The sequence below is a fragment of the Physeter macrocephalus genome, chromosome 6 (assembly GCF_002837175.3).
Source record: "Physeter macrocephalus isolate SW-GA chromosome 6, ASM283717v5, whole genome shotgun sequence".
In the NCBI taxonomy this organism is placed as follows: Eukaryota; Metazoa; Chordata; class Mammalia; order Artiodactyla; family Physeteridae; genus Physeter; species Physeter macrocephalus.
Window position 1 is genome coordinate 21,977,703 of NC_041219.1, and position 24,512 is coordinate 22,002,214.

Consider the following 24,512-nt stretch of genomic DNA (forward strand, 5'->3'; position numbering starts at 1 on the left):
AATTGGTTGATAGTGTTGTTCAAGTATTCTACCTACTTCCTGACCTTCTTTCTGCTTGATCTATTACTGACAGAGGAGTACTCAAATTACCAATTTTAACTGTGGATTTATCTATTTCTCCTTTCAGGTTTGTCAGTGTTTGCCTCGTGTTTTAAAGCTTTTATTTTTGGGGCATACACATTTAGGCTTGTTATAGTTCTTGATTAATTTACTCTTTTATCATTGGGAAATGTTACCTTTATCTTTGATATTTCTTATACTAAAGTCAACTTTGTCCGATATTAACATAGGTAATCTTTTTTATTATTATAGTTTGAACATAAATATAACATTCCATCTCTTTACTTTTGGATAATCTGTGTCTTTAGGATTAAAATGTGTCTCTTATTGAGAGTATATAGTTGGGTATTGCTTTGTGTTATCCATTTAAGAATCACTGACTTATAACTGGAATGTTTAATTTACATTTAATGTGACTGTTGACATAATTGAATTTAAGTCTGTCTTTCCAATCAATTTTGTATTTATCTCAAAGGTTGTTTTGTTTTGTTCTCTTTTCCTCACATAACTTTGATTGAGTATTTTTGGTATTAAACCATATCTCCTCTTTGGCTTTCTTTTAATTATCCTGTATGAGGTGACTGACAAATATGCATCTTTAACTTATCACAATCTCCAACCTCATCCTTTTTGCTATCATTGTCATTAATTTTACTTCTCCTTATATTATAAACCCCATTCACATTGTATTATTTTGCTTCAAATAATGATCTTTCAAAGTAGTTTAAAAAAATAAAAATACAAGAGAGTCTATTATAGTTACCCAATATGCACGTGTATAGATCTCCTTTTGTGTATATCTGTCTAGTTTAGCTCTACTTTTTTATCATGACCTGAGTTCTGTATGGAATTTTCTGAATTCTTAACATGGTGTCTCCATTCTGATTGACCAGATTCGAGGTTCTCTTAACCTTGTTCTAGCTCTGGTAATTATTTAGTCTGATGATCCCTCATGGTGGTCCCCATTTTTCATTCTTCACATGGCCCTGTGGAATTTTACCAGTCACATGTGCAGTTTAATACTCAAAGATTCAGAGAGATCCTTATACAGATTTCCAGGGTTCTTTTTCTGTATATTTCAGCAAAAAAATAAGCCAAACTCTACTTTTTCCAAAAAAAAAAGAACTTAGTTCTATTTAAATCTGATTAATCCCTGCTCAATGAATACATTACCTTTCTTCATCATTTTTTTTCTGTCTAATTTTTATAATATCACAAATAAAAGCAGAGGTATGAGTTAGGAGGATATGGCAGTAATTCAGGTGATAGATGGCAATGCCTCGGAGTAGGGTGACAGTAGAGACAAGAGATGGTTGCAACTGAAGTATTGTTTTTAAGGTATTACAGAATGGAAAGCTGATGAATTGGGCATGGACTATTATAGAAGGAGAGGAGTCAAGGCTGACTTCAAACTTTTTGGCCTAATTAACTGGTAGATTTGCATTGTCATCTACTGAAGTAAAGCATCATGGGAGGAACAAGTTTGGAATGCAGAACTCATGAGTTTGATTTTGGAAAACTTATTTCAATAAATCAATTAAGCATATAAATGGAAAAATATTAAATTAGATATATGAGTCTAGAGTCCAAAAAAAAGGTTAGTGCTGTAAACAAAAATTTGAGATCTGTCAATGTGTACACAGTATTTAAAGACATGAAACAGGATGAGATCACTTCATAACATTTATATAAATAGATCACTAAAAAGTGATCTGAGGGCTGGGTCCTAAGCCACATCAATATTTAGGAAATGGAGAGACAAGAGGAACTAGCAACAGGCACTGAGAAGGAGTAGTCAGTTATGTAAGAAGAAAAGTGGAAGGGCAGTGTCCTGCAAGACATCTGAGCAAAGTGTTTTAAAACAAAGACAGATCAACTGGGTCAAATACCACTAGCAGCTTGACTACTTTGAGATAACATGGCCACTGTATTTAGTAGAGTTTATAAATGACAATTAATAGATCTGTTTAAGTGGAATGAACTGACAAAAGTCTAAGTGGAATGAATTAAAGAAGAAACACAAACAGAAGATGTAGAGTCATCTGAAAATGACTGAGTTTTGCTATAAACAGGAGCACAGAAATAGAGTGGAAGCTGGAAGTACTGGGGACACAGCAGAAGCATTATCCTGGAATAATAAATGGCAAGTAATGGGATCCAGAGAAAAGGTGGAGGGAATGAATTTGGGGTCACTTTAAGCATTTAATAGGAAGGAAGGAAGTGAAGATACACATACAATAAACTGGTGAATTTGATGCTGAAGTTTGTGTAAGTTTTCTTATAATCAGTACTATTTTTGCAATGTTAGGAGGGAAGAGAAGATAATTTTATAATTTATTAGTGGTTTTCAGGAGTACCAGGTGAAGGAAGGTGATTCTGGCTAAGCACAGAACTTGCAAAGGCCCAAAGCATGAAGTATCACCACCTGCTGGATTCTGCAAACACAGGCTTATATTTTAAAGACAATGTTGATCTTTGGTATAAATTCTTAAATTCTTTTACATTCTGAAATTATTTTAAAATACCTTTGAAATCAAAATTGTAAAAGTTGAAAGGGAAGTGTATTTTTAGATATTCTTTTGAATGCAACTTTTATATTTTATGAAAAATTAATGCAACTTAAGGTGCTTTAAAAATAATTACTAATCAGAAGAGAGTTATCATGTAGTGAAATAATTTGCCTGATTTCAAGAAATTTATAAGTCTGGAAATAGGTGGGAAGGTCTTTTATCCTTGAGCAGGTTGATAGAGGCTAAGAAATTCTCCAACCAAATCCCCATACAATCTCTGAAGGCAAATTATATAAATAAGGTAAAAGGGAAGAGAACACAGATGTTGTCCTATCAGTAATGAAATTGAAATAAATGAAGGCCAAGGAGAAACAGATGAAACAAAGTCTGTCTCCTGACTCCTCTCTGTTAGCATAAAGGGGTTAACATGAAGATTCGGGCCAAGATGGAAGATGATGAACAATCATAATTGGATATGCATTGGATATATTTTCTTCACGTGTGTTTAAAGGAAATAAATAATGATTCATAATATATTCAGAGAGTGGATTTTTGCTGCTAGCTTATAATTCCCAAAGGAATTGACTAGCAATAACAACACAGCCCACAAAACTGCCAATTCTCTATTTGCTTGTTTCTTTGGGATTTTGCTCTTTATCATTTGTTTGTTTCTTTAAAATAAAACTACATATTTCCAAGGATTGTTTTCATCAAATATTTCCGTAAGATGTTCACTTCAGCATTTGTATTTAGGAAAGAATTGTCTTATGTGTGTGGTGAGTTATACAAAGGTAGATGGAATTAAACATAGAGAATGCATTCTTATAAAAGCATATGTTCAGGGACTAAAATCAACAAGCTCCCTGAAGTGAACAAAGCCTCTAGGATAACATGGAATGGGCGGTTCTCACATCACAACCAATGGAGCAGGGAATTACAGCATTTTGCCTAGAAATCAGTTGTAAAAAATAGTTATTTTACAAAGATCCACTCTCCATACATCAGGCATACTTAAAGCTAAAAAAAAGTCTTTCCCATGCCTAACTTCAATAATGTGAAAATGATTATCTGCCTATGCAAAGAGAATGAGGTTTGAACTACCCAGATAACTCAAGCTAGCAATCCATTAGCAAAAAACAGTTTTATCTGGATAATTGCTTCAACTCTCTGCTTCTTTTACATGATTGGAAACCATATTTTTAAAATTACATTGCAAAGCAGTATGAAATAAATTATCAAGGCAACATCAGCAATAACCTAATTCTTCACTAAGACCACTATGCAGTTTACCATAGCTATACCCACTTCTCCTTTCATCCAGTTTTCTCATCTCGTAAAGCACTCAGAAATAGACTTTTTCCTACCTTCCAAATAGTCTCTGTCCCTTTCTACGAGAATTTCTTAACTGTTATTAGCTATTGTTGAAAAACCAAAGTTCATTCATAATAAACTTTGCCTACACTTATTCATCAGTTTCAATTTTTCTTACTGTCACTGGGAAAACAGTGATTTTTATTTTTCTAAGAATCACCACTTCTATGTGGTTTGGTCCCAATGTATATCTCCAAATGGACTTCTTTATTTCCAGATTCTTTTAATTCATGGTATAACTGGTGATATCTACAATTATATCTGTTAGTGTGTCCAAAGGATTATCCATTCCCTTAATCTATTATAGTATATATTCATATTCACATGTTATGTGTAATTCTATTCTTTCCTTAAAAATTAGGATATTGATAGAATATTTCTGGTAGTAAAATCACAATTTCTTCTAAGAAATGTAAATATTTTCCAGCAGAATCTCTGACATCTCAGTGATACTGGTATTTGCTGACAAAGAACCTTCTTGTTTAAATTGACTTTGTATTTTCATTTCATTGACCCAGTAGCATTATATCCATGTAAGTCTCCTAAATATCTATGCTGCAGGGCTTATTCTGGCCAGAATCCACGCTTTTGATTTTTCTCAGATCAAATATAAGGCTGGGTATATCAAAAGCTTGGAAGACCAAAGGGAAAGAGAGACAACACTAAAGAAATCCAAAAAGGCATAGTGAATTCTATAAATGGCTTAGAGCCAAAATGAAGCAATTTGGCTTTTGGTTGATTATTATGTTGGAGGAGAAATTTCTGGAGCTAGAGCAATGGGATGGCTAGGTCTAGAAATTGAGGAGTGAATAGATATCCCAAGTTTGTCTGAGATACAAACAGAAATAACTTACTTTTCTCTGTACATATATTCAATTTCTAGTCACCTCTACAATATTTACCAGGCCAAGCAAAATACACTTTTTTGAACAATTAGTTCTTAAAAGAAAAACCCACTTATTGGAAAATAGATGTTAAAACACTTCTGTATCCTGCATCACTATCCCTACCTTCTCAGTAAAAGAATAAGCTATTTCCTACTGATGGGGCTCCATAGGCTTATGGGTTCCATTAAAGAAGATAATGAAAACAGTAAAGAAAAAAGAAAAAAAGCTCTTCTAAACTTAGTCTAGATGCCTAATCACCACTGAGTCCACAAAGTTATTTCCTGAGGAAGGTCTCTGAATCAGTAGACATTAGGATTTTTAGTGTTAAAGAAAAAATTATTCTGACACTTGTTAAGATGGTAAGGATGACTTTATGCAGGGCTATTGCAATTGATGTCAAAACTATCGTAATAGGGTAGAGAAATATGTATCAATTCTAAATACAGCAAAGAGAGCTAAGGATTTATAACCAAGGAATGGAGTGAGAGAGTCAGTAGATGGGAAATTATTAAGAGGAAACATCAGTAGTAGGGGGGATTCTTGCTGAAGGCAAGTCAAGGACTTAAACGTCATAGGTAGGGGATGAGGAACTTGATCAGATACCAAGGGTCATCAGTCATCAAGGGTGGGAAGATTCTCACTAAACTGACTTAGCAGAATGCTAACTAAAACTGGGCAATGCAGGCTTGGCAAGGACAGAACAGACACAGAGAAGTCCAAGGTTGAAATGAGGGCTCAGAGGAGTCCAACTAGTTTTCTCAGGAGAGAATCTTTGTCAGTAGTATGACTTAGAAACTCCAAACTGACAGTGGCTTAAACAAATATAGATTCATTTCTCTTTAACTGCAGCATAGGGCAAAAATAAAACTCCATGACTTCAGGAAAACAAACTCGTTCTAGCTTATTGCTAGAACATGTCTTTAAGTCATGGCTTACAATTCATGGTCCAAAATGGCCAACTAAAAATAAAAGTTTTCTGCTCCTCCTCCCACCCACCACACACAGAACATGCAAAAGGCTCTGTGGCTCATCTCTGCTCCATGTATTGCTGCTTGGATGGTTCTACTGTTGCTGGATTATTCTATATGGCTTCAAATACTCATTGAGTTGGTGGGGCTTGGTGCTTGTTTCTGATAGGAGCAGCTTTGTTCTTTTCCCTCTCTCGTTTGTGATCTCTCATTCTCCAGGGTTTCTCTCTCCCCCATAACTTCCCAGGCAGGAAATCCTGTACTTTTTTATACAAAGGCTGGTTTCCAGAAAATAAAAACGGAAACTATAAGATCTCTTAACATGAGGGCCATAAGTCATAATATGTCACTTCTAATACATTCTTTTTGTCAAGTGAAGTCAAGGTCAGCCCACTCAAGAGAAGTGGGCTCAAGAGGAAATGGACTTCGCTGCTAGATGGGAGGAATATTATACATGTACAGGAAAAAAAAGTAATTGTTGGCAGCCATATTTGCAGAAAACCCACCACAGTTAATCTTCAAGCCTTCATGTTCATTCAAGAAACTCTACTATACTTTGCCACTTGGGGGATTTCTTTATCATCTCCTCTTACAGATTTTGACCCAACCAAGAACCTCTTCATATCCTTTATGTTTGGTCAACACAGTTACTTTGGATTGACTTTGTTCCTCCCAATGTGGATTTACCTATCAAAGACTATTTCAAAATATGTATATATACTGATTAATGTCTTAATTATTCAATATAAAATATTAATATCAAATTCCAGTATATAAATTCCTATTAACATCAAGCACAATAATAAAACATGACAGGAATAGAGTAAGTAGTGAAGTGTATATAAATGGAAAGTGCTTCCCAAAATTTTTGGTATCCTATTACAGAAGCTTAAGATTATATCCCCCTTAGAGAAATAATGGCAGAATAGCAATTACTCAGACTGATGAGAATTTCAAGCCCATCACTGAGAAGAAACATTTCCCCTGAATTATGTTCTGTTCAGAGCCTATGTGCAATTCAGTGCCAAATCCTGGGATTACTTCAGAAAAGGACATTGATAATGGCAAGGTGGTCACTGAAGTAATATTAAAAGCATGTGTTATGAGGAAAATAGACATTTAAATTTGTATAGCAGAAGAGTAAAAGCCATTTTCTTATTTGTAGGTTTGTGTAAATAGTAGTATTTTGTATTGTTTCAGAAAGTTTATCAGCAGAACCAGTGGTAGAAGTTTCAAGGTATGTCTTCTCTCAAATTAAGGAACAAGTTCGGGAACAATAGAATCACAAAACAGTCTGTACTTCAGTCACAGGAAGTGTATATTTAATTCAATTCCTGGAACAGAGTAGATAATTTATATAATATATTTAATGAAATAGCAAATGGCCATCTAAAAGGACAAGATGAGAAAAGAATTCCTCAATGAACAATAGGAAGGAATAAGAGTAATCTCCAAAGTCCTTTATAACTCTGAAAAACTGAGGGGTGGCAGACTCCCTTTGTATCTTATTTAAACAGGTTTATCAGTGAAAGAAACTGAACAGTCATGATGTGAAAATGCCAAATGTTCTGACAGCCAGGACCATTGAGGAAATTATAGCACAGTTCCAGTGTAACAGCCATGAAAAGGCACATTACAGTTGTAATGACATTTTATTTTACTATCATTTTAGCTCTTCTAATTTTCTTCCTTAGATGTGTTTACAGTAATGTGTATGTCTTTTACATTTTTATTCGGCCTTCATGCTTATTAGACTTTATGTGCTCCAGGCTAATAATCATATTTGCTTAATTTTCTCTATATTAAGTTCAAGTAGGCACCAAATAGAGGTTAATTCAAGATTACTTTCAAGATAATTTATCTCCAATTATTATTTGATTTTTTTCATAATCTCATACACTAAACCAATATTTCAAGCCTGGGTAATTTAATATAAGAGGACACTATTATTATGAATGTATAAACACATATATTGATACATTCACACATAAACACACACAGTACATATTTTCAAGTGATTTCACACCAGAAATAGATCCTACCTTTCCTCAGTCTCTAACATTGCAGATATTGTTTTAATAGTGAAATTATCCATAAGATATTTCAGGAAAAAATGTACCCCCTCAAAGTTCATGGAACTTTTATTCTGAAATGGTTTTTAAAACTACAGAAGTCTGTAGTAAAGTAAATAATAGGTAGTTGAGAAGTGTCAACTCCATCTTTCACACACACAGTTCAGCTTTCATCAGAGAGAAGTGATCCTTGGGAAGATAACCGAGAACCTTCACTTTTATTGGTGGGTTTCTAGTTTCTAATCTAGGCCACGATACAGTTAGGTATGAATAATGCTATTTCTCAGACCCCAAAAAATAATACCAATTACCAGTCTTTACTCACTCCGACACCTCTTATTAATATTTCAAACTGTAAGTTTTTTGAATTAATGCAGAAGTTTCTCTCTTCTTTCCTGTGAAAGGCTAGCATTTGTAAATACATTTGACAGATCATGGGCCAAGTACCACCTATAATGTCTTTATAGAAGTGATATTTGTTTTACACACCAATAATTTTCGTTCTTGTTAATAAATTCCCATTAAAATAATATTTTCTTGAAGTTGAAATTTTCATAAGTTTATTGACCTCTTCATTTCTACTGTTAAAATTGACATCTTGACATGCATGAATCAAATAGTCACTGATGAACCAGAAGAAGCATAAATAGGACATTGGATAATATATAAGAAACACATTGAATATATATCAATGCATTTAAACCTCACCTAAAGTATAAATTTGGATACTCTTGGTCAGGAATCAGAAAAAAATAAAGGAGTTATCAAGTAATCTTAGTATAGTCGTTAAGAGCATGGCTTTTGACATCAGATAAAATACCTCTGTTTCTTTAAAATTATACAGCCCTGAGCAAGCTCATTTCTTTGAGCCTTAGTTGTTTTAAATGTCAGTATGAAAAATAATACGAAACTCTAGGGTAATTATATACATTAAATAAGATAAAGTAGATAAACTGATAAACACAGAACCTGGAAAATAATAAGCTCTCGATACATGACAACTAACATCATTACTAGTATCATGTCAAAACAACAGGATTCTTAGATCAGTTGAGTAAAATCAGCTGATTATGAATACAAAATGAATTGAAATATTGCTAATTTAAGCTAGTTCACCTGAGATAGTCAGTTTTTGCTTGAGTTACCTAAATATAGCATCTATATTTCACTTTATGGTCATAGCTAATTTAATAAACTGTTTCAAAGACACTTACTCAGCTCCATTCTTGAATTCACAGGCCAGAGATAAGTTAACAGGTCATGGCAGGAAACTACCTATAGATTTTAGCCTGAATTTGAGAACTGGCCTTCCAGCTCTACAAAAAAAGTGAAGTTAAGGTGTTTTTTTTTTCCTTTTCCTACCCACAGAGAAAATATTAAAGTACCCTAAGGAGACAAAAGAGAAAAAAAATGCTCTTTTATTCCTTTATTATTAACCTTAATTTGAGATTTAAAGAAAGACTGGGTAAAAAAAAATGTAAAAACCTCTAGCTAAAATGACTTTCAGGGATACTGAGTAAAAAGTATATTTTATAATGAATATTTAATAATATGATACATAAATCATCAAACTAAAAAGTGAATTGTAAGTTGACTCAGGAGAAGTTACAAAGGTTAAAGCTTAGACAAGTAATAAATGAGGAAAGCGTCCTCATTACCTTCAGGGGAGGTGTTGCATCAGGACAGAGGTTTTCTACAGACCTGATTTATTAGTGCTTTCAAGCAAAAATGTACTAAAAATCTTGTTCATAAAGTTCTCCTGCTGTTAATTCATGCTGTTTCTATTTGCATGAGTGCCATGAGTATATCTGACTCCTGGCCACAGATTTGCCAACAGAAAGTAAGATGCCACCGTTTTCCCAAGTAATAGAGAATCATGGGACTTTTCACACAGAGGTACCCAATTTTAACTCTGTAAGAGAATGTGAATACTTATATTTCAGATTCTATAAAGAATGAGACAGGCAGCTGTGTTTCATGTCAAAATGAAAAGAACCACCATCTATCCTTGTCACCAAGTTCAAACTTAGAAAATTATCTTTGACTTACTTGCCACCCAAACCCCATTTAGTTATTTGTCCAGTCTTGTCAATTGTACTTCCAGTACACCTTTCACACTGATCCCCTCTTTTCCAGCCTCTCTGCAAAATAAGAGAGCAAATAACATGACCTTTTACCTATTATTGGCATGGTTTCCTAACTAGTTTTCCTATCATGCAGCTTCCCCTTCTCCAGTCCATTATCTCTGAAACACAAAATTATTCTGCCTAAAATATCTCATTGATCATAGCACTTACTTGACCCAAAGCTTTTAAAGATTCCTTGTGTGGGAAAATAGCTTAGATCTACCATATTTTAAACTCAGAAAAATTAGAATTATATATGCCTGACATCATTTAATTCAGACAATTTTTGCCAGAAAACTACAAATGCTAAAATATTTATTAATACTTAAGGTTCTAAGCTGGATGTATAGGGAGGTGATAATTAACTTACAACAATGGCACTGATCTAAAGCTAATTAACTCAACCTGCATCAAAGAACATTGTATATTCATTTGATATTGGGAACATAGGTAAAGGCAGAGTCATTAAAAATTGCTTAAAAATAAAATGAGATCTGACAGATTAATATCAAATTAAAAAGCAGAAACTTGATTTTTCAACACAGCTCTTAATGCCCCTCTTTACAGTTGACACCACAGCTCCCTTGACTTTCCTCTAAAGGCAGAGTCATTAAAAATTGCTTAAAAATAAAATGAGTAGATCTGACAGATTAATATCAAATTAAAAAGCAGAAACTTGATTTTTCAACACAGCTCTTAATGCCCCTCTTTACAGTTGACACCACAGCTCCCTTGACTTTCCTCTCCCCATTGTAAATGTTAAGGGAAACAGAATCTCAACTATCTCCCTAAAGGAAAAAAAAAAAAATGGATCGACCCTATACAATAATTTTTTTTAACATCTTTATTGGAGTATAATTGCTTTACAATAGTGTGTTAATTTCTGCTTTATAACAAAATGAATCAGTTATACATATACATATGCCCCATATCTCTTCCCTCCTGCATCTCCCTCCCTCCCGCCCTCCCTATCCCACCCCTCTAGGTGGTCACAAAGCACCGAACTGATCTCCCTGTGCTATGCGGCTGCTTCCCACTAGCTATCTATTTTATGTTTGGTAATGTATATATGTCCATGCCACTCTATCACTTCTCACTAAGTCCCAGCTTACCCTTGCTGCTATCGATGTCCTCAAGTACATTCTCTACGTCTGTCTTTATTCCTGACCTGCCCCTAAGTTCTTCAGAACCCGTTTTCTTTTTTTTAGATTCCATATATATGTGTTAGCATATGGTATTTGTTTCCTCTTTCTGACTTACTTCACTCTGTATGACAGTCTCTAGATCCATCCACCTCACTACAAATAACTCAGTTTCGTTGCTTTTTATAGCTGAGTAATATTCCATTGTATATATGTGCCACATCACCTTTATCCATTCATCTGTCGATGGACACTTAGGTTGCTCCCATGTCCTGCCTATTGTAAATAGTGCTGCAGTGAACACTGTGGTACATGACTCTCTTTGAATTATGGTGTTCTCAGGGTATATCCCCAGTAGTGGGATTGCTGGGTCGTATGGTAGTTCTATTTTTAGTTTTTTAAGGAACCTCGATACTGTTCTCCATAGTGGCTATACCAAATTACATTCCCACCAACAGTGCAAGAGGGTTCCCTTTTCTCCACAACCTCTCCAGCATTCACTGTTTGTAGATTTTTTGATGACAGCCATTCTGACTGGTGTGAGGTGATACCTCATTGAGTTTTAATTTGCATTTCTCTAACGATTAATGATGTTGAGCATCCTTTCATGTGTTTGTTGGCAACCTGTATATCTCCTTTGGAGAAATGTTTATTTAGGTCTTCTGCCCATTTTTGGATTGGGTTGTTTGCTTTTTTTGATATTGAGCTGAATGAGCTGCTTGTAAATTCTGGAGATTAATCCTTTGTCAGTTGCTTCATTTGCAAATATTTCCTCCCATTCTGAGGGTTGTCTTTTCATCTTGTTTATGGTTTCCTTTGCTGTGCAAAAGCTTTTAAGTTTCATTAGGTCCCATTTGTTTATTTTTGCTTTTATTTCCATTTCTCTAGGAGGTGGGACAAAAAGGAACTTACTGTGATTTATGTCATACAGTGTTCTGCTTATGCTTTCCTCTCAGAGTTTTATACTGTCTGGCCTTACATTTAGGTCTTTAATCGATTTTGAGATTATTTTTGTGTATGGTGTTAGGAAGTGGTCTAATTTCATTCCTTTACATGTACCTGTCCAGTTTTCCCAGCACCACTTATTGAAGAGGCTGTCTTTTCTCCATTGTATATTCCTGCCTCCTTTATCAAAGATAAGGTGACCATATGTGCTTGGGTTTATATCTGGGCTTTCTACCGTGTTCCATTGATCTATATTTCTGTTTTCGTGCCAGTACCATACTGTCTTGATTACTGTACCTTTGTAGTATAATCTGAAGTGGAGCCTGATTCCTCCAGCTGTTTTTCTTTCTCAAGATTGCTTTGGCTCTTCGGGGTCTTTTGTGTTTCCATACAAATTGTGAAATTTTTTGTTCTAGTTCTGTGAAAAACGCCAGTGGTAGTTTGATAGGGATTGCACTGAATCTGTAGATTGCTTTGGGTAGTATAGTCCTTCTCACAATGTTGATTCTTCCAATCCAAGAACATGGTATATCTCTCCATCTATTTGTATCATCTTTAATTTCTTTCATCAGTGTCTCATAGTTTTCTGCATACAGGTCTTTTGTCTCTTTAGGTAGGTTTCTTCCTAGGTATTTTATTCTTTCTGTTGCAATGGTAAATGGGAGTGATTCCTTAATTTCTCTTACAGATTCTTCATCATTAGTGTATAGGAATGCAAGAGATTTCTGTGCATTAATTTTGTGTCCTGCTACTCTACCAAATTCCTTGATTAGCTGTACTACTTTTCTGGTAGCATCTTTAGGATTCTCTATGTATAGTATTATGTCATCTGCAAACAGTGACAGTTTTACTTCTTCTTTTCTGCTTTGGATTCCTTTTATTTCTTTTTGTTCTCTGACTGCTGTGGTTAAAACTTCCAAATCTATGTTGAATAACAGTGGTGAGAGTGGGCAAGCTTGTCTTGTTCCTGATCTTAGTGGAAATGGTTTCAGTTTTTCACCATTGAGAATGATGTTGGCTGTGGGTTTGTCATATATGGCCTTTATTATATTGAGGTAAGTTCTCTCTATGCCTACTTTCTGGAGAGTTTTTACCAGAAATGGGTGTTGAATTTTGTCGAAAACTTTTTCTGCATCTACTGAGATTATAATGTTTTTTACCCTTAAATCTGTTAATATGGTGTATCACATTGATTGATTTGCATATATTGAAGAATCCTTGCATTCCTGGGATAAACCCCAGTTGATCATGGTGTATGATCTTTTTAGTGTGCTGTGGGATTCTGCTTGCTCGTAATTTGTTGAGGATTTTTGCATCTATGTTCATCAGTGATATTGGCCTGTAGTTTTTTTGTGTGTGACACCTTTGTCTGGTTTTGGTATCACAGTGATGCTGGCCTTGTAGAATGAGTTTGGGAGTGTTCCTCCCTCTGCTATATTTTGGAAGAGTTTGAAAAGGATATGTGTTACCTCTTGTCTAAATGTTTGATAGAATTCACCTGTGAAGCCATCAGGTCCTGGGCTTTTGTTTGTTGGAAGATTTTTCATCACAGTTTCCATTTCAGTGCTTGTGATTGGTTGGTTCATATTTTCTATTTCTTCCTGGTTCAGTCTCAGAAGGTTGTGCATTTCTATGAATTTGTCCATTTCTTCCAGGTTGTCCATTTTATTGGCATAGAGTTGCTTGTAGTAATCTCTCATCATCGTTTGCATTTCTGCATTGTCAGTTGTTACTTCCCCTTTTTCATTTCTAATGCTGTTGATTTGAGTCTTTTCCCTTTTTTTCTTGATGAGTCTGGCTAATGGTTTATCAATTTTGTTTATCTTCTCAAAGAACCAGTTTTTAGTTTTATAGATCTTTGCTATTATTTCCTTCATTTCTTTTTATTTCTGATCTGATCTTTATGATTTCTTTCCTTCTGCTAAATTGGGTTTTTTTTGTTCTTCTTTCTCTAATTGCTTTAGGTGTAAGGTTAGGTTGTTTATTTGGGATGTGTCTTGTTTCTTGAGATAGGATTGTACTGCTATAATCTTCCCTCTTTGCTGCATCCCAAAGGTTCTGGGTAGTCATGTTTTCATTTTCATTTGTTTCTAGGTATTTTTTTTTCCTCCTTGATATCTTCACTGATCTCTTGGTAATTTAGTAATGTATTGTTTAGCCTCCATGTGTTTGTTTTTTTTACAGATTTTTTTCCTGTAATTGATATCTAGTCTCATAGCATTGTGGTCAGAAAAGATACTTGATATGATTTCAATTCTCTTAAATTTACCAAGTCTCCTACTTTTATTGTGTCACTGTCAATTTCCCCTTTCATGGCTGTTAGTATTTGCCTTATGTATTGAGGTGCTCTTATATTGGGTGCATAAATATTTACAATTGCTCTACCTTCTTCTTTGATCGATCCCTTGATCATTAGGTAGTGTCCTTCTTTGTCTCTTGCTATAGTCTTCATTTTAAAGTCTGTTTTATCTGATATGAGAATTGCTATGCCAGCTTTCTTTTGATATCCATTTGCATGGGTTATCTTTTTCCATCCCCTCACTTTCAGTCTGTATGTGTCCCTAGGTCTGAAGTCGGTCTCTTGTAGACAGCATATATATGGGTCTTGTATTTGTATCCATTCAGCCAGTCTATGTCTTTTGGTTGGAGCATTTAATCCATTTACATTTAAGGTAGTTAGTGATATGTATGTTCCTGTTTTGGGTTTGTTATTGTAGGTCTTTCCTTCTCTTGTGTTTCCTGCCTAGAGAAGTTCCTTTAGCATTTGTTGTAAAGCTGGTTTGGTGGTGCTGAATTCTTGTAGCTTTTGCTTGTCTCTAAAGGTTCTAATTTCTCCCTTGAACCTGAATGAGACCCTTGCTGGGTAGAGTAATCTTGGTTGTATTAATCTTGCTTTCCACCAGTGAATTGGCTTCCTAGTGTGTGGAAACTTTTCCTCCTTCACAGCTCCCTCCCAGAGGTGCAGGTCCCGTCTCGATTCTTTTTTGTCTCTTTTTCTTTTTTCTTTTGCCCTACCGAGGTACATGGGGAGTTTTTTGCCTTTTGGGAGGTCTGAGGTCTTCTGCCAACTGGGTGCATAAATATTTACAATTGCTCTACCTTCTTCTTTGATTGATCCCTTGATCATCAGGTAGAGTCCTTCTTTGTCTCTTGCTATAGTCTTCATTTTAAAGTCTGTTTTATCTGATATGAGAATTGCTATGCCAGCTTTCTTTTGATATCCATTTGCATGGGTTATCTTTTTCCATCCCCTCACTTTCAGTCTGTATGTGTCCCTAGGTCTGAAGTCGGTCTCTTGTAGACAGCATATATATGGGTCTTGTATTTGTATCCATTCAGCCAGTCTATGTCTTTTGGTTGGAGCATTTAATCCATTTACATTTAAGGTAGTTAGTGATATGTATGTTCCTGTTTTGGGTTTGTTATTGTAGGTCTTTCCTTCTCTTGTGTTTCCTGCCTAGAGAAGTTCCTTTAGCATTTGTTGTAAAGCTGGTTTGGTGGTGCTGAATTCTTGTAGCTTTTGCTTGTCTCTAAAGGTTCTAATTTCTCCCTTGAACCTGAATGAGACCCTTGCTGGGTAGAGTAATCTTGGTTGTATTAATCTTGCTTTCCACCAGTGAATTGGCTTCCTAGTGTGTGGAAACTTTTCCTCCTTCACAGCTCCCTCCCAGAGGTGCAGGTCCCGTCTCGATTCTTTTTTGTCTCTTTTTCTTTTTTCTTTTGCCCTACCGAGGTACATGGGGAGTTTTTTGCCTTTTGGGAGGTCTGAGGTCTTCTGCCAGCATTCAATAGGTGTTCTGTAGCAGCTGTTCCACATGTAGATGTATTTTTGATGTATTTGTGGGGAGGAATGGGATCTCCACCTCTTACTTCTCCGCCACCTTGATGGTCCTCTCCTATATGTTAATTTTTGACTGGTTTTGCCTTCATGTTTTTCCTCTGTCTTATTCTTCACTGAAATTTCTACTGTCATGATGTTGGTTATTTGAAATGTTTTCATGTAGAATTAAAAGAAAATAGGAGCAATGGAGAGAAAAGAAGAACAAGAGATTTCTGTATCCACACATTTGGGCTAATGCTCAGAGAAGGAAATCATTCAAGTAATTTGGATTAACTCAAAATGTAGCACAAGTAGATTGTCAATCTATTCTAGTAGGATATTTTGCCAGAAGCCTCCTTTGGACTGTTCTGCTGGAACTAACATCAGAGATGCCTCCTCTTTTTCTGAAATTATAAGTAAATTCAAGCTGCAGGTAGTCATCTTACCTGGGGGCATGGCACTAACCCTCTTATGTTGGGGAGGATGAGGCCATGCAGAGAAACTGAGGCAAGATATGAAGGGAAAACCCTCAAAACATTACTTTAACGCTTTCAATCAGCCATACCATATGTGGACCAGTTGACCCCATTGACTTTTCAGTGTAATGAACACAAATTTATTTCACTTTTTTTTTTTAACTTAAGCTAATTTGAATTATTTTTCTGGCTCCTGTAGTTGAAATAATCCTGACTAACACTGGAATAAAAAGATAACATTGGTTTACTGTAGTGGGTTTATTTATGTATTGAGCAAGTCAAGAAGATATAATGAGCTATTTTGAATTCATTTTCATTGTTGGATAATTTTTCATTAGAAGTAGCACTGCTCAGAGAATGGTCCTTGTGGATTAAGCTTTCAGTAAAGTTACAAAGAAGATGTGGTCTATTTGTTAAAGCATAACATTTTTATTTAGCTAGAGTTGACTCTGAGTCCTCTCATTTATTTGTTACATGGTGTTATACAATTTAAAGAACTCTCTAAGTGTTGTTTTCTTCATGGATAAAATAGGTATTCTAATAACAGTATCTACCACATTGTATTTTGTGATAACTAAATCAGACAATGAATGAAAATGTTCCTGGAACCAATGTACCATGAATACTACCTACTAATAATACTGTCATTATTTTCAATTTAATTTAAATGTTTTACTGATAATCATCAGCAAAATAAACCAGTAATAACAGCAATAATAAGAGTTATATTGCAGAGAGTAAACAAATTTTCAATACTGATTTACAAATTGAATAGTTGCAAGTGTAAAGAATAATTTCTAAAAGGGAAAATCATGACATGAAAATATAAAATGTGTACATATCAAATTAATCACATTAATTAATAAGAGAACCAGTAAGATGTAAAAAAAACAAAGATTCAAAGGAGAATTCAAAAAACAGACACATATGTAATAAAGAAAGCGGAAATACGTTTGTTAAATAGTGCAAAAATGTTCTATACATAAGGTAATTAAAAAGTTGGATCTCCACCAAAGTTCAACTGTATTGCTACAGATAAGAATCATTTGCATTACTATCAGTTTCTACAATTTATAGAGGTGTAAAATATCTCAAAGACAATTAAAGGCACAAATCTAAGTACAATCAGATAAACCCAGAAAGATACACTAGACAATGACCAACACTTTATGGAGAAGACACACAATAAACTTTTTGCCCATTTCCAGTGTGTCACAATTTTTTTCTAAAAAAATATTTAAAGAAATTTCACACTATCAGTACCTCAAGAGTTACTGATATGATAGCCCTAAACATCTTTGAACTTTATGCCTCTTATTTTATTATAAAGTTCTCCTTACTTTTGAAACTTTAAGAAAAGCAATGTTGATTCTGTTCTCTATAATGTCCTCTGGAAATGCAAACGCTTCCCTGGGTGTGCAATGGATATTTCCCTTTCTGAGGACCATTAGTCTGGGTAACACCCATTGCACTAATTCCTCATCTCATGTTTTCCCCTTGGATCATTCTTCACATTCTATACCCACAACAAAAGTATAAATTGTTTAGTATGACAAAACCCTCTGAGACTGGCCCCAACCTGTATTTACATTTAATTTACCACTGCTCTTCTCCTAGCCTTATGTTCCCGCTAAATTTGTACAATCTCTTTCACAGAACAAATCCTAGGCTGTCTGACTCTCTGCTTCTGTTCATGATATTCCTTCATTCAGAATGTCCTTTTATTCACATCTGTATGCCTAAGAGATTGGTCTCTAGAATCTGACTGCCTAGTTTAAAATCCTGGTCCTGGTCCTGGTCCTGGTCCCGCCACTTGTTTTTAGATTATTAATCTAACTTCGCTGTAACTCAGTTTAATTATTTGTAAATAAGGGCAATAATAGTCCTTCATAGAGTTGTTCTTAGAATTAAATTAGATAAATCATATAAAGCACTTGATAAAAATCCCTGGCACCTAATAAACTCTTATTGCTAACCATCATCATTATCACTATTATCATCATACTCTGAGGCCTAGCACAATGCCACATTTACCAAAAATTTAGCCTTATATCTTTAAATGTAAGAAAATAAAAAACTTTTTTCTAAGAACCCTTATAATTTTTAGTAACACAGTGTCTCATCTGAAAAGATGAGCGAGTGGTATAAATCTACAGGTCTTTCAATGAAGCATCTCCCCACTTCTGTCAGCCTAGTCAAATGTTAGTATAATTATTAGGCCCTTCAATGAACATGTTTGTCTTTTCCTGGCCCTTCTTCTAGCTCAAACCATGATAGCCATAATCTTGGACTGACGTTCTCACATCTGCCCTTGCTCAAATTTGTCATCCCCAGGTTTATTGTTTGTTTTTGTTTTAAGCATTCATTATTCCTGTGGTCTGATTATTATTAGTCCTATAATTATGGCAAAAAAGAAATTGAAAGATACTGCTACAATCCAAGATCTCCAGTCCTCAACCAGATGCCTACCAATGCCACAGTTTCTTGAGGAATACTTGTAGAGGATTTATTCCAGACAAGAGCCCAAAACCTTAGGGTAGTGTCCTGTGAACTAGAATGGATCACAAGAAGGTAAAGCACTCCTTTTAGTTGGGGTAATGGCAGAAATTTACCGTCATCAGGAAATAGCATCCTTCTGTACTGTTCTGCATATGATTTCATGGATTTTCATAAACTCCATATTAAAAAGCCCTATCCTACGCCCTCACCTGATTATTTACCTCTAAATGCCCTCACTCAGATGGCAAATAAAAGGGAAAGACCTACAGCTGGTCAAGCTTAAAGGCGGCAGAGCTAGGCATTTCCATCATGGAGTTAACCCTCTAACAAGCAGCAACCTGGATGCATATTTCTATAGCAGCCACCTGTGAGAAGTATTAAGCACTCTGAACAGCCTGTGAATTTCCAAAATATAAAATCTAAGGCTCATGCCAGGAAGACTTAACAACTTCTATTCTTTCTAATCCATTATTCATTCATTTGACAAAATGTATGAAAGGCATAGATATCATGCAAATAATTGGAGATAAAATAGTGAACACAGTAGACATGAAAAAAATATGTCTTCATAAGGCATATACTTCAGGAAGGGAGTCAGACAATGAAACTAAATTTTACTCCCACAAGATGAATAGGGTTTTGAAAGAAGTACAATGTGCTAAGGGTTAAGGAGGGAAGAGGGAGGTCAAACAGGAGAGGCAACTAACCAAGCCACAGAGGTTCAAGAAAGGCATTCTGCAGGAAATGCCACCTAAGTTGAAAATTAAAGAGTCAGTGCAAACTAACCCAGTAAACTTAGAAGGAAGAGGAGAATATGACATACAGCAGGCATAATATGATCAAAGGTGCTTAGACTACTAGAAATTCCACCTGTCACAAAACAACCCTTTAGCCCTCTGCCCATATTTTATAGTCTTACTATATCTAGGAAGCATTTACTATGAGAAACAGAATAGGAATCAACGTTTTTTAATCTAAGGTACAATGGAACTTGGAGTTAATATAATGATATGATCCAGGTCACAGACTTTCAGGTCAAATACTAAACTGCTCACCAGTGTTTCAAAGAGAAATAAAAAAACAAATGTTTAGTATTGAGAAATAGATTACTATATGTGTGAACAGGAAACTATTGACAGTTTCTCCTCTGAGTGAGAGCTATGTCTCTGTGTGACTACAGATTAAATAATTCAGCCCAAGGCTCAGAAAGGTTGGGGAATGTTGCATGGTCAGGAAGAGTGGTGACCACCATTTTTCTGTCTTGAAATATCCATGATGGGATTTCCACTAGGGTAAGCTCCTTGGCTTTTCTTCAACCAACCCTCTTCCCCTCCATCCCCTCACACACACATACACACATATTTTTTTCTCATGATAGAATAAATTGAGTGATGATGAGTTGAGAGAAGTAACTGAGCATGTTCAGCCCAGCCAATTCCTCTCTCCTGAAAGAGAGTACATTCTGGGCCATGTGACAATTGCCCTACCCCTATGAAGAATGACTGAGATGGCCTGGCTGTCTCCACAGTAAAGCCAAGGGGACAGGGGTAAGGGGACATGGATATGTGTTTTCTTGGGAGCTCAAATGGGTTAAGGACAACTGACCTAGAAACTGCTAAATATTTATTCTGTGGCCTCTTGTAAACTCTACAAATGCTAGCATGAGATGTGTTCTAAAAAAAGGAATTGCCTGAGTAGTTTGAATTCCAAAATTTTAAAACAGAAAAACTTTCAAACGTTTCTGGAGCATTAGATGTTTTCTAAATTTAGAGCTTGTTTCTAGCCATCCTTAGCAATATGAATTTCCATTCATTCACCCAAAAACTATTTATTATAAATATTTATTATTTTTCTTATTGAGTGCCTATTATATGCCAGTATTGTTTTAAGCACTGGAGATAAAATAATGAACAAATAAATATCTTCATATGTGTATGTGTGGGTGTGTACACATGGTACCTTAGTGATGAATGCTGAGGAAACAAAGTGAAATAAGGAAGGAGGATGCAAAGTGCCAGAGGTGAGGTGAATTCTTGATTATGAAATTAGACAAGGCTGGACTAGACATGAGAGCCCCACAAGCAGGTTAAAATTTGGAACCACTTTAAACTGAAGTTCTTTAAATATATTTGAAATATTTATTTGTAGGAGAGTTTGAGTGTCATGTTGGAGAAGGTAAGAGAATGAAAGAGTTTGCCTCACACAGTTATTCAAAGACATTTGGTACTAGCCCAAAGCTTTCTTCTAAACAAAAGCCCAGTGCTTTCTGGAACCATCCACCTCAGAAAGCAATTTGTATAAGATGCAGTTCACTGTCTCTTACAGAAGTTTGGGAAATACAATTTTCTTTATTCCATTATATTACCAGCCGTGTCTTAGCACATTATTAATGTTGCATGGTCCTTTATGGATGGGGACTCCTGGGAGCTGCCTGACTACCTGATTCTCCCCTTCATCTGGCTGTGGGTAGAAGTGGTGAATCTTGTCTAGTTTTATCTCCAAATGGGGACTCACAAGGAGCACCACAGATCTGGGAGTAGAAGTAGGATGTGGAGAAGCTTGCACCACAAGAAAGGACAATAAATACAGGTCAAAAATTTACCAACTTCATAATCTAGCCAAGACTGTTCCTGTAAATAGAATTCCTAACAAAATTTTTGCTTTATTTAAGATATCTCTAAGTTGTGCTAAATGGCCCTTTTCTCTGTCCTTCTATTTCTTTCTACATGAAATTCTAGAAAGTGCTCATTTACACCCTTTCACAGACATATGCCCGTTTATTTACTGCCAATATATTTGTTTGCTGCTAAGTAGAAAGAGTCATAATGACAGCTTCCAGCTTCTTTGTTTTATGTACATCTTCAATTAGAGCTGGCTGAAGGCATCTCTTACATTCTGCTATCCATTTTTTCCAAGAAAAGCTTGGTAGATTTAGCTCTCTTCTATCAAATTTACCAAAATGACTATTTCTTTTTTATGCCTGCCTTTGTGTTCACAGCAATTTCTTAGCCTCTTTTGTAAATCTGCCAAAATCTTAACTGCATTTACAAAAGCTAGCAAATTAAATTCATAGAGGAATATACCAAAGAATAGAGGTTTGAGGAAAGAGAAAAATAAAACAAAATGGATAGAGAGAGGTGCATTTAAGGTTCATTATATTTTTTGAAATTTCTAATTATTAACTTATTATAATATGGGCAAAGGACTTTGGTTGTCCGTAGAAGAATTGAAAAATTTATATCACATTCTTAAAATTAATACTTTTAAAGTAGCCCACTATCTGGTTGATTTAAATCTCAATACTTCAGTGTTCATGCCAGAGCAATTAACAAGGTGGCTTATTCAGTTGTGGAGAGTTCTGAAAACAAGTTTCTGAAACAATAAAAAAAGTAATAAATCAAAAATTAAAAATTTTAAAAACAAAGTTAATCTTCTTTGGGTTTTTTCTTATATTTTACGTCTACTTCACAATAAGTTTCACAATATTCTCTTTGATGTGTAAAGAAATGACATTTATTAAGGAATAGACACAGCTTTACAACAAAACAGAATATGAATATTATGCTAAAAAGCCACTAAAAAACCATCCTCTTTGTCTTAAAGCAATAAAACAATGCTGAATCAAAGTAGGGACAAGTCCTACATGATTCATGACAGTAGAGTAACTAGTTTATAACACACTAACAAAAAGCAGCATAGAAATGAAAAAATAGCAAGCCTCCACTCTCCAAGCAACAAGATATATCTGCATAAGCATAAGCATTCTTAAGAGCTACTTCAAAAGCTTAACAACACCCCAATGAGAACTAACATAACCTGGCCATAAAGTTGCAATCCAACTTTTATTATCATGTGACCTAAGGGCATCTAATTCCAAATATCCTTCCACGAGCTCAGACAAACTAAAAGCCTAACATCTTTAATTATTTTTGTCATGCTATATCAATTCTCGTAGTTTAGGCAAAAGAAATCTGACTATTCTCAAGGTTATCTAATTATTAATTATTAGTCATCTCTTATATTTGAAGGGGTGACCCATTAAAGATCTCCATATTTCTAATAATTTGATTTTTTAATTATTTCTGTGACTGAAAGCTCTTAAATTGGTCAATTAATAAATCAGGATTCCAGTGTACCAGTTAGGATTCTGTGTGTTGAAACTGATGTAAAAATCAACCCAAACTAGGTAAACAGGAACAGTTCAGATAAAGTTTCATGCAATTTTATCCTAAACTCCATGTAGCCAGCTGCAAATATAGTTCCCAATGATTCTAGCCTCCTAGTATTTATGCCCTCCCACAATGAACTAGGGTTTATTTGTGTGATCAATAGATCACTAGAGTAACAGCCACATGGAAGTTTCAAGGTGGCTCACAACACCTTCCACATTGGCCTTGTGGAACACTCACTCTGAAGGAAGCTTGCCATCATTTTGTGAAGAAGTTCAGGCAGTCTTGTGGAGAAGACTAGTAGTGAAGAAGACTAGAAGCTCTCTAGTAGTGAACAGAGAGCTTTTGACAACAGCCAGTACCAACTCACTATCCATGTGAGTGATCCTCTTTGGAGGCAAATCTTCCAGCCTTAGCCAAGCCTTCAGGTGACACACCAGCCAACATATGACTGCAACTTCAACGCCATGTGAGACTCTCTATACAAAACATCCCAGCTCATTAATTCCTTATCCACAAGAACTATGAGAGAAAATAATTATTGTTGTTTTAAGCCATTCAGTTTTCAGATAATATCCATTGTTATATTACAATGGATAACTAGTAAACTCTGCCACCAAGTATAAGTCTTGGTACATTTCTTTGCTCTGTGTATTTATTGGCTCCAATCTCGGGCCTCAAATATTCTCAGGATATCTGCTAGCAACTTGAGAGTATGGGGTATGAAATTAGAGTGGTTGTGAGGGGCCAGATCATGAGAACCATTGCACAGGTTTTGGTTTCTGGCTGTTAGTGAGATGGAAAGCCATTGAAAGGATTTGTGCAGAACTATTTTATCTGGCTTATGTTTCAAAGCATTTTCCTGGATTCTGTACTGAGAAGTCTATTGCAACCATCCAGGATAAGGGTAATGTACAGGGTGAGACAAAGGATTAGGAGGATCTGAGAAATGTTTAGGAAATCTTGTTTTGTATATTTTACATTTTATTAAAATTGGGAAAATAATAGAACATTGCAAAGTTGGGGAAAAAATGAGATTTCTTCATTTTATAAAACTTCTCCACTGGAGTAATTATATAATAAAAGAAAATTAAGTTTTTCTACCTTTAACCCCATCAAAACAATGTCTTATCAATAAATGTTAATGAAAGCTGCTAAATCATTAGGGATTGGAGTTAATTTTTGTTAGTATAACTCAGGACATTGTAAATCTAGATAATCAAACAAAATTCCTGAAACAGAGGATGAAAGTAGAGCTGCAAGGATCTCCTGGTTTAAGTGGGTTTTGGTCCTATGAATAGGGTCTTTAATTGGTGCTAAAGATCTCTAGGCTTGTGGAGAAGAATTATAAAAAATAAGATGGAGCTAGAGCCCTACACTGAACCCTTAATGTTTTCCAGTATACGCATTTGCAAGCAGTTTTAAGTTATTAAATATTAAGGCATTTGGGGAAAGTTTAAAAACAAA